The sequence below is a fragment of the Capsicum annuum genome, chromosome 9 (assembly GCF_002878395.1).
Source record: "Capsicum annuum cultivar UCD-10X-F1 chromosome 9, UCD10Xv1.1, whole genome shotgun sequence".
In the NCBI taxonomy this organism is placed as follows: Eukaryota; Viridiplantae; Streptophyta; class Magnoliopsida; order Solanales; family Solanaceae; genus Capsicum; species Capsicum annuum.
The window spans coordinates 138,703,372-138,712,946 of NC_061119.1; positions in this window are offsets into that span (position 1 = coordinate 138,703,372).

Consider the following 9,575-nt stretch of genomic DNA (forward strand, 5'->3'; position numbering starts at 1 on the left):
TAGCACGACTGCTTCAACCCATTTGGATACATAATCCACAGCAACTAAGATATATTTCATCCTAAATGAGCTCACAAATGGGCCCATGAAATCAATAACCCAGACATCGAATAACTCTACTTCAAGTATTGTGGACATGGGCATCTCATGGTGCTTTGAGATAGAACCTTGCCGTTGACACTGATCACATCTTCTTACAAACTCGTAGGCATCCTTGAATAATAAAGGCTAGTAGTAGCCACTTTGCAGTACTTTCTTGGTCATCCGATCACCTGCATGGTGACCTCCAACTTGAGAAGCATGGCTTGCTTCCAGTATGCTAGGCACCTCTACATCTGGGATGCACCGCCTAATAATACCATCATCACATCGTCGAAAAAGATAAGGCTTATCCCAAAAGTAATGTTTCACATCATGCATGAACTTTTTCTTTTGATAAAAGAAGAGATGCTCAGGAATCACTTCGCTCACCACATAGTTGGCAAAATCTACATACCACGGTAAGTTTTCCACCATAGTTGCTAGAATCTCTTCGTCGGGGAATGCATCATCAATATCAAGGTCGGTCTGCACTGTGTGTTCACTCTCAAGTCTAGATAGATGATCAGCTACTTGGATTTCACAACCTTTTCTATCCTTTACCTCGAAATCGAATTCTTGAAGCAATAGCACCCACCTAATTAGCCTTGGCTCGGCATCCTTCTTTGCCATTAGGTATCTTAGAGCTGCATGATATATATGAACCACCACCTTGGTTCCCAACAAGTAAGCACGGAACTTCTCAAAAGCATAAGCAACTGCAAGAAGCTCTTGTTCAGTGATGGTATAGTTATTCTGTGCTCCATTCAAGGCCTTGCTCGCGTAGTAGATTGGATGAAATAGCTTTTCTCTTTTCTGACCAAGTACAGCACCCAAGGCTACACCACTTGCATCACACATATTTCAAAAGGTAGAGACCAATCAGGTGCTACAATAAGAGGAGCTTCAACTAGTTTTCCTTTGAGGCATTCAAATGCCTTCAAGCAATCTTCACCAAAGTAAAACTTTGCCTCCTTATCCAAAAGTTTGCATAATGGGTTTGCAATCTTGGAGAAGTCTTTAATAAACCTCCGATAAAAACCAGCATGATCGAGAAAACTATAAACCTCCTTCACAGAAATTGGAGGTGGTAGTTTCTTGATAACTTCAATCTTGGCTTGATCAACTTCAATTCCCTTTTCAGAGACTTTATGCCCAAGAACAATGCCTTTCTTGACCATAAAATGGCACTTCTCCCAATTTAGCACCAGATTGAATTCCACACATCGCTGCAAAGCCATACTCAGATTTGCCAAGCATGACTCAAATGAACCACCTATAACCAAAAAGTCATCCATAAAAACCTCCAAGGTGTCTTCAACCATATCAGAGAAAATGGATATCATATACTGCTGAAAAGTGGCAGGTGCATTACATAGCCCAAATGGCATTCGTTTGAATGTAAAAGTACCATATGGGCATGTAAAAGTGGTTTTCTCCTGATCTTCAGGAGCAATGCAAATCTGATTATATCCGGAATAACCATCCAAGAAATAGAACCATCCCTTCCCTGCCAATCGATCAAGCATTTGATCCATGAATGGCATTGGGAAGTGGTCCTTTAACGTCCACGAGTTCAGCTTCTGGTAATCCATACACACCCTCTACCCTGTGACAGGCCTGAGTGGAATGAGCTCATTCTTCTCGTTTGTTACTACTGTCATGCCCCTTTTCTTGGGCATACATTGTACAGGACTCACCCATTTACTGTTTGAGATTGGATACACCACCCCTGTATCTAACCACTTTATGATTTCTTTCTTCACCACCTCTTGCATAGGTGGATTCAGACAACGCTGATGCTCAATAGTGGGTACGCAACCTTTCTCTAGCTGAATCTTGTGCATACATATGCCAGGAGGGATACCAATTATATCAGCAATAGCCCAACTAATAGCTCTCTTGTACCTCTTCAGAACAGAGATGAGAGCCTCTACCTGTTGTTCACCTAAATCAGTAGAAATAATAACCGGCAATATATTTCCACTACCCAAGAACACATACTATAGATGACTGAGTAGCTCTTTCAATTTTAGCACCGGTGGCTCTTTAATGGATGGCTTTGCCGATGGTGAAGGTCAATTCTTAAGGTCAAGGTCCAGCTTCTTGGGGGCATATGAATACGACCCCATTCCTGTCAAGGCATAAATAGTTTCTTCGTACTCTTCAACATCCTCACGCTCAAAGTTCAAAAGCACATCAGCCAATGGCTCAACAGTAAGCTACTTCTCTAAAGATAATTCCTTCTCATCCTTATAATAAACATCATATATAGAGAACACATTCTTATCTTTGGGCTGCTTCATTGATTTGCATACATCAAATCGTACCACTTCGTCATTCATCCAAAATAAAAGCTCATTTGCTCGTAAATCAATAAGCACACTTCCTGTTGGGAGGAAAGGTCGACCCAAGATTATGGGCACCTCAAAATCCACCTCACAATCCAAAATAACAAAGTATGCAGGAAAAATAAATGTAGAAACCTTCACTAATACATCATAAAAGATACCAACAGGTCGTTTTACCGACCTATCTGCCATTACAAGCCGCATGTTGGTTGGTGTAGGATCGCCTAACCCCAACTGTCTATAGATGGCTAGTGGCATCAAATTAATGCTAGCCCCTAAATCACATAAAGCCTTGGCAAAATCTAAAGATCCAACCGTGCAATGAATAGTGAAAGCACCCGATCTGCCTTCTTCTGTACAAAAGACCTCATGGCAATTGCACTACAATGATGAAAATTATCTGCCAGTTCATAGCTCGCTGCCCTTTTCTTTGTCAAAAGGTCCTTCATGAATTTGGCGTACCCTGGCATTTGCTCCAATGCCTCCACCAAAGGCATATTTATAGTCATCTACTTCAACATGGTCATGAATTTACTGAACCTGGTGTCATCAGCCTTCTTCTTCAGTCTCTGAGGAAAAGGTGGTGGTGGATTTGGAAGAGTTTTCTCCACCACCTCCTTTTTATTGTGCTTCCCATTATCAATCTTTTCAGCCTGCTGGCATCTAGGTGTAGTATCATGAACGTTGTCATCCTGATCTTCAACTTCTACAGAATCATCACAATCTGCTTCAATAATATTCCTCTCTATACTATCAACCACGGGCTTGCCCTTGGATGGATTTTCCAACACTTTACCACTCCTGGTTGTAATAGCCAAACATGATCCATCTTTCCTTGGATTTTGGACAGTGTCACTCGGTAAAGTGCCAACTTTTCTTTGATTAAATGCTGCTGATAGTTGACTCATTTATTGTTCCAGCTATTTTATTGAAGTGAAATACGAGTCAACCAATTGATTTATTGAGGACAACTTATTTTTTACCTCAGTTAGTCCCGTGTTGGTTGCCTCCACTCCTTTCAACAGCTTAGCTATCATGTCCTCCATGGACATCTTCCCAAAGCTAGGTACAGCAGCTTCACGATTTCCAGGAAGGACATACAAACCGCTCCTGTCATTCTTATTCTTCTAATTCCCTTGGTCTCAGTCCTTGTATCCAAATTTTTCATAATAGTTCCGACCTTAGTTTCCTTGGACATTGCCTCGGAAACCCCCTAATTATTCAAGTAATTTGCTTCCTTCTCAGAATCAGAGTCATTTCTTCCCTGTGATACAACAGCTTTGACCTTTTTTGTCTTCCTTGATAATAAATACTTGGTAAGAAGGTCCATCTGTGTTTCATGTGAGCCATATCCTGGTCACGTTTCTCTTCTCTTTGCCTCAGTTCTGATGTCATGCCAGTAGATACAGTAGAGCTTGCTACCTCAGAATCCCTAGTATGCCAAGCTCTACTCTGCTTTGTCATACGATCCAGCATATCACATGCCTCAATAAAAGTAAGGTCCACGAATGACCCACCCGCAACATTATCAACCACTGGCTTAGTCACCGAGTTCAAAGCCCTATATAATATTTCCATCAAGTGGACATTGGTCATCTGATGATTTGGGCACCGCATAAGCTTCTTCTTGAACCTCTCCCATGTCTCATGGAGAGCTTTAGTTAGAAGCTGTCTGAAATTGCTTATCTCATCTCTTAATTGCGCTCTCTTGGATGGCGGAAAGAATCTTTCCAGAAAAGCTTCTTTCAGTTGTCTCTAATTGGTAATAGAGTTAGGAGTTAGACCATTTAACCAAAGAGTTGCCTCTTCAGATAGAGACAATGGAAATAAGCACAGCTAGATCGCATTTTGTCCAACCCCTAGATTATCAAATGATTTGCATGTTGAGATAAAATTAATCAAATGCATATTCGGGTCGTCGCCTGCAAGTCCACCAGATAACCCTTTGAGTTGCAATAGCTGGATCATGGTGCTAGTGATATTGAACTTGGCTCTGGATGCCAAGGGCGGAGGAATAATAGCCCCTGTGGCACCAGCCCTATCCAAGTCATCATCATCATCATCAAAAGCAACCTGCACAGCTCAGCGTTCAGGTCTTATTCTAGCTTGACGATCTTTGTTGACATTCCTGTTCACTGGTGCAACCATATCATCTGCACGCCTTGGATTTAATAACTCATCATCACCCAGGTCCTCATCATCAAGATTTGGTACCCGACCTGGGTTATCAGCATTCTGTTGATTTACTTGCACAACTACCAATACAGCTAATTTAGCCTACTCCTGTTGAGTAGCTATCCTTTCAAGGTCACGTTGCGAATCCATTCTGCTAATGAGATATGGTTCAGGATTTATAGGTAATAATGTCTGACCAGATCTTCGTGTATTTGGCATGCAATCCACTAAACCTGAACAAAACAAAAACAACAAAAAAAAAAGTAAAATTTGAGAATCTTTGACCAAAGGGTCTATTAACTATCACAACTTAGTTGAAAATCATATTCCCTGGTAACAACGCCAAAATTTGATATGCCCAAATTACAACTCTCGTTAGAAAGTGTAAGCGGTCATTGTCAAATATAGAACCTAACTGGGTTGGGTGTCGAATCCCACAGGGAATACTATAATCACTAAGTATTGCGATTATTATTAGACTGTTGATTGAAGGTTCCAAGGAAATGGGGGTTTGGTGTAAGTTCACAATAATATTATCAATGTAACAATGAGATGATATGTGTAAAAATATTTGATCACAGAGAATGATAAGTTAGGGTTATTTCCACCTTGTAGCTTCTACTTCTCTATTAACTATGAGTAATACGTATTTTATACATGCATGCACTTATAGAGAGACATATTCTAATTCTAAATCGAAATGTTTTTCAACCATTAAGGATTTATTCAACGTAGTTCTTTCGAATCCAAAGTGTGCAACAAATTGTACAAACTCTCCAAGAGGTTAATCCTGCTAGGGCATTAACGTGTAAAATAGAGGTTGGAAACCCTATTTTCTCGTCACACTCTCTTTTCCAAACAGTAACTTTTCTATCAAACAAGTTATTGCTATAATGGCGCATTCCCTATGTTTGCAACCACGAGAATTCAATCAAAATGAAGAGAGTAATGATATAAGTGGCGTGACACATCATAAATTCACAAACTCATAGCAATAGAGAGTATACTACAAGGTTTCCATAACCCTAACAAATTAACTTAGCTACTCATGAATAAAACGAAAATCAACATAGAAATATTCATCATACCAAAACTTAGAACGATCTTGGTGATGAAGGTGACTAGTGAAATTAAGAGAGAAACAGATTTCTCTCTCTCTGTCCTCAAGCTAAGCCGATTTTCCCTTTTTTTCAAAAATAATACAAAATCAATACTCTGAATAATCTCAATAATCCCTAAAAATTCAGCAATAATGATTTTAATAACATCCTTCTCTAATAAATTGCTACTGCATCCTTAACTATTTAAAAATACTGAGTTTGCCTGGGAAAAAGTTCCCATGCATCACATTCAGTCCAAAAGCTGCCTTCCTTTTTATGTGAAGTTTTCCTTTGCTGTCCACAGGTCCCCAAAGTGCTGAAATCTTCCTCATTAGTACCTGAAAAGCATGCTAATCACATAGGTCAGCTCACTTAATTGAAAATAGACTAAAAGTGTAGGAATTATGTATTTTATCCTCAAAACTTAGCTAAAACATGGGTAAGTTATGGTGCTTAGACGTATAAATACGCCCAACATCTGGGATGTTGCTGTAAGGAAGAGTTTCCCCTAGATTTGTCAGTTGTTATTCTAGTTTTTCATTTCTCCATTTTCACCATTACATTTTAGATAATTCTAATGTCATTCATTGGGATTCATCCATTTAGATGAATGGTTATCTTTTGTTTAGGAGCTGGTCTCCGTTTTAGCCAGAGATGCTAGATAATTGCATTTTATAAATAATCTAGTCGTTAAGGTCTAGTACAGACATTGACCTATAGATGAGGCTACTTGGGAGTTCGAATCTTATATGAGTAGTATTTATCCCTAGCCTTTTTGTGCGTGCATGTATTTCTCTGGTCTTTAGTTTGAAGATGAACTAGATTCTTAGTGTTGGATGATGTAATGACCCTACTTTTGGTGATTTCTGTGGCATATTTATTTTTGTTTGATTTAACCATTTTACCCCTCTTTGTTGTTACATTATGGTATTTTTTTGGTGTGAGGATGATTGACATGATTCCCAATATATTTTGATGTGATTGGTGAGTGATTATGGTTTTTGGTGGTCTTAAAGGCTTATTAGTTGACTTTGACCAACATCTTTTAATATGTGCATCTCTTTGAAAAACGAACTGCACAAGCAAATTGAAAACATCAAGTAAAGGTTAGTAGCAATGGGGTGTGATTTTAGGGATTTTAACTCATTGTGGCCCTAAATTCAAAATGCTGTGAAATTAGATTTGGGGGGTCAATATTGCGAAAATGATGTTTTTTCAACAGTCTAATATTGCCATTGATCTGAAGCATTGAATTAGATTGGGTGGCGTAGATCATTTGCATTCTTGGGATTTCAAATGAATCCTAAAAGGTCCACGAAGACTTGAAATTCTCCAAGTCTATAGCTGGTGCATAATTACTAGTGTGACTACAAAAGCAAACCTTTGGGCACTTTAGTGGAGGTTGCTTTAGTGGCCCATTGGTGCTAAAGCGGCCCTGGGCACCTTGCAGGTACCACTAATATGGTAACCTGGGCGCTTTACTGCCTACCGCTAAAGTTGCACAAGGTCCATTTTAGGGGCTTGACACCCTTGCGTGGGTACTCCTTTAGCAGCCCCTGGGCACTTTAGCATTGACTACTAAAATTGTCCATGGTCCGCTTTAGCTACACCTGGTATATTTAAATACATTTTTTTTGCGATTCTTCACTATTATCGAGTTTTTGAGAATTTTCTTCCATTTTTAAGCTAGGTAAGCTCCAAACCCCTATTTCTATTATTATTTTTTTATTTTTTCCATCTAAACTTCGTTAAAACTTGGACTTAAAGGTAAAATTTGGGGATTTTGGCCCCAAAGGTCTAAAAATAGTATTTTTAAACTTAAACCCCAATTTCAATCCATTTTAATTGGGTTTTCTCTTTGTGTTCTTTTAATCATGCTAAATATATTTTTGGACAAAAGTCCAATTTTCCCTTTCTTTTCAAAAACACATTTCGGGGGTCTATTTTGAGCCCGATTCAAAAGTTGGAAATTAGGGTGTAGTTGGTTAGTTTTTGATGCATCGACTCTATATTTGTATGTTTTAGTTGGTTCTGAATCTGTTCCTAAGGGGAAAGCTCCTGATATCAGTAAAGGGTTAGCTTGAGGTTCAAAAAAGATACCTATTATTTTAATTTATTGATGATGATATTTCTACATAGATTATTTTAATATATCTTGTCCTTTAATGATCTTTTAAAGTATGGGGTATTCGTTTTCTCTAAGTGTTTGAAGTATCCGATTAATCTCCAGTTTAGGACGTTGGTCAGCCTGAAAAGTATGGTCTCAGCTTAGGTAAGCATTCGACCTTATTGGTGGTCCCATCGCTAAGATAACATTAAGAGAAAACTGTTGTAACAGCCATTAAGACTTGCTAGATCCCATAGGACGTAGATGTATTGATATAATCTGTTATAGGTAGAATCATCAATGATTAGTGTTGCTTGCTATCTTATTTGAATAATTAGATTTCCCAGTCAGTCTCTAGACAGTATTTCCTTTCTAATGAATCCCAACCATCATATTAAGAATACTGTTAACCTGTCTTCTTAAGCAACCAAGATTGCTAATATTGAAAATGATCTTCAAAACTGGAGTATTCCAGAAGAGCCTTTTAAAACGATTTATCAAATCGATAAATTTAGTTTTTAAAAAAAACATAACATCAAGACCTCTGAGTCTATAGTCACCATTAATAATTCTTTGGAAATTATCCAATTATTAAATGAACTTGACATAAACCGATTTAAAAATTAGTTTAATTATCTTCATGTTGTTCTTGTTCAAGTGGTTACTAAGCCACTTTTTAGGCAGGGTCTTGATATCCCAGTCTGTGCTATCCTAAGAGATGCCCGTCTATTAAACTTTGACGATTCACTCTTAGGAGTAATTCAAAGTAACCTAGCCGATGGCCCGGTATACTTTAATTGCTACCCCAATTTCTCAGTAGATATTAATGATCCTAACATCATGAATGTTTTAACACTTAATGTTAAGACAAAAAACATGAACAGTAAGGATAATACTAGAGAAATAGCAATAATATACCAAGTATATTATCGGCTTATGGGTACAACCCAAGCTCCCAAAGCTAGAATCACGAGCCCTAGGGGCGTTACTACCCTCATGGAGGCAAACAAAGACAGAAGCAATATCTTTGTTCCTGAAGCTCTCCTCTGGAATGATATCATGCATAACAATGAGTGGCACTTTGATGCTATCACTCAACCTCTCCCTACCTATCCGGAAAAATCTCAGATCAAATGGGTTATCCAGTACCCTGACGGATCCATTGATCTCAAATTCCTAGGTTTTGAAGCCTCTAGAAATTCTTCGTTCCGAAGATCTGTCTCACATAGAGCTTCTACCTCAAAAAACCCTGAGGGAAGTGAGGAAAATGATACTGACAAAGGGAAAGTTAAAGGAGTTGACTTCTCTAGTCCTGTTCCCAAAGTTTATTACCAGCAACATACTCGGGTCCAAGAGGCCCTAGAACCCAAGAATCTCTACGATCCAGGTAGCCCTACTGCCTCGGATATGGAACCTCCCCCCCCCCACTATACCTCGTCAAAAAATTAGAACGGACCCAGGATTAGAAGTCATCAAATCTAATGATGAGTATACTCCAGACCTCAAAGCTCTTGAGGTTCGCTGGTACCTTCCAAAAGATGCAATAAAAAGAAAATGGTACACCAGTAACTATTCTACAGAACAGCAAAAGGAATTTGGTCGGCTATGGATAGCTGATATGAAAAGACTTCGATGTGACATCGAATTCTTCATATGGTTTGAATTCACTGGGAGAATGGAAAACCAAAATGAATCTCTTCACGTGATCATTAATAAATGGTATATGCAGAGTAACAAAGTAATTGAGTCCGTTACTCCTCCCCT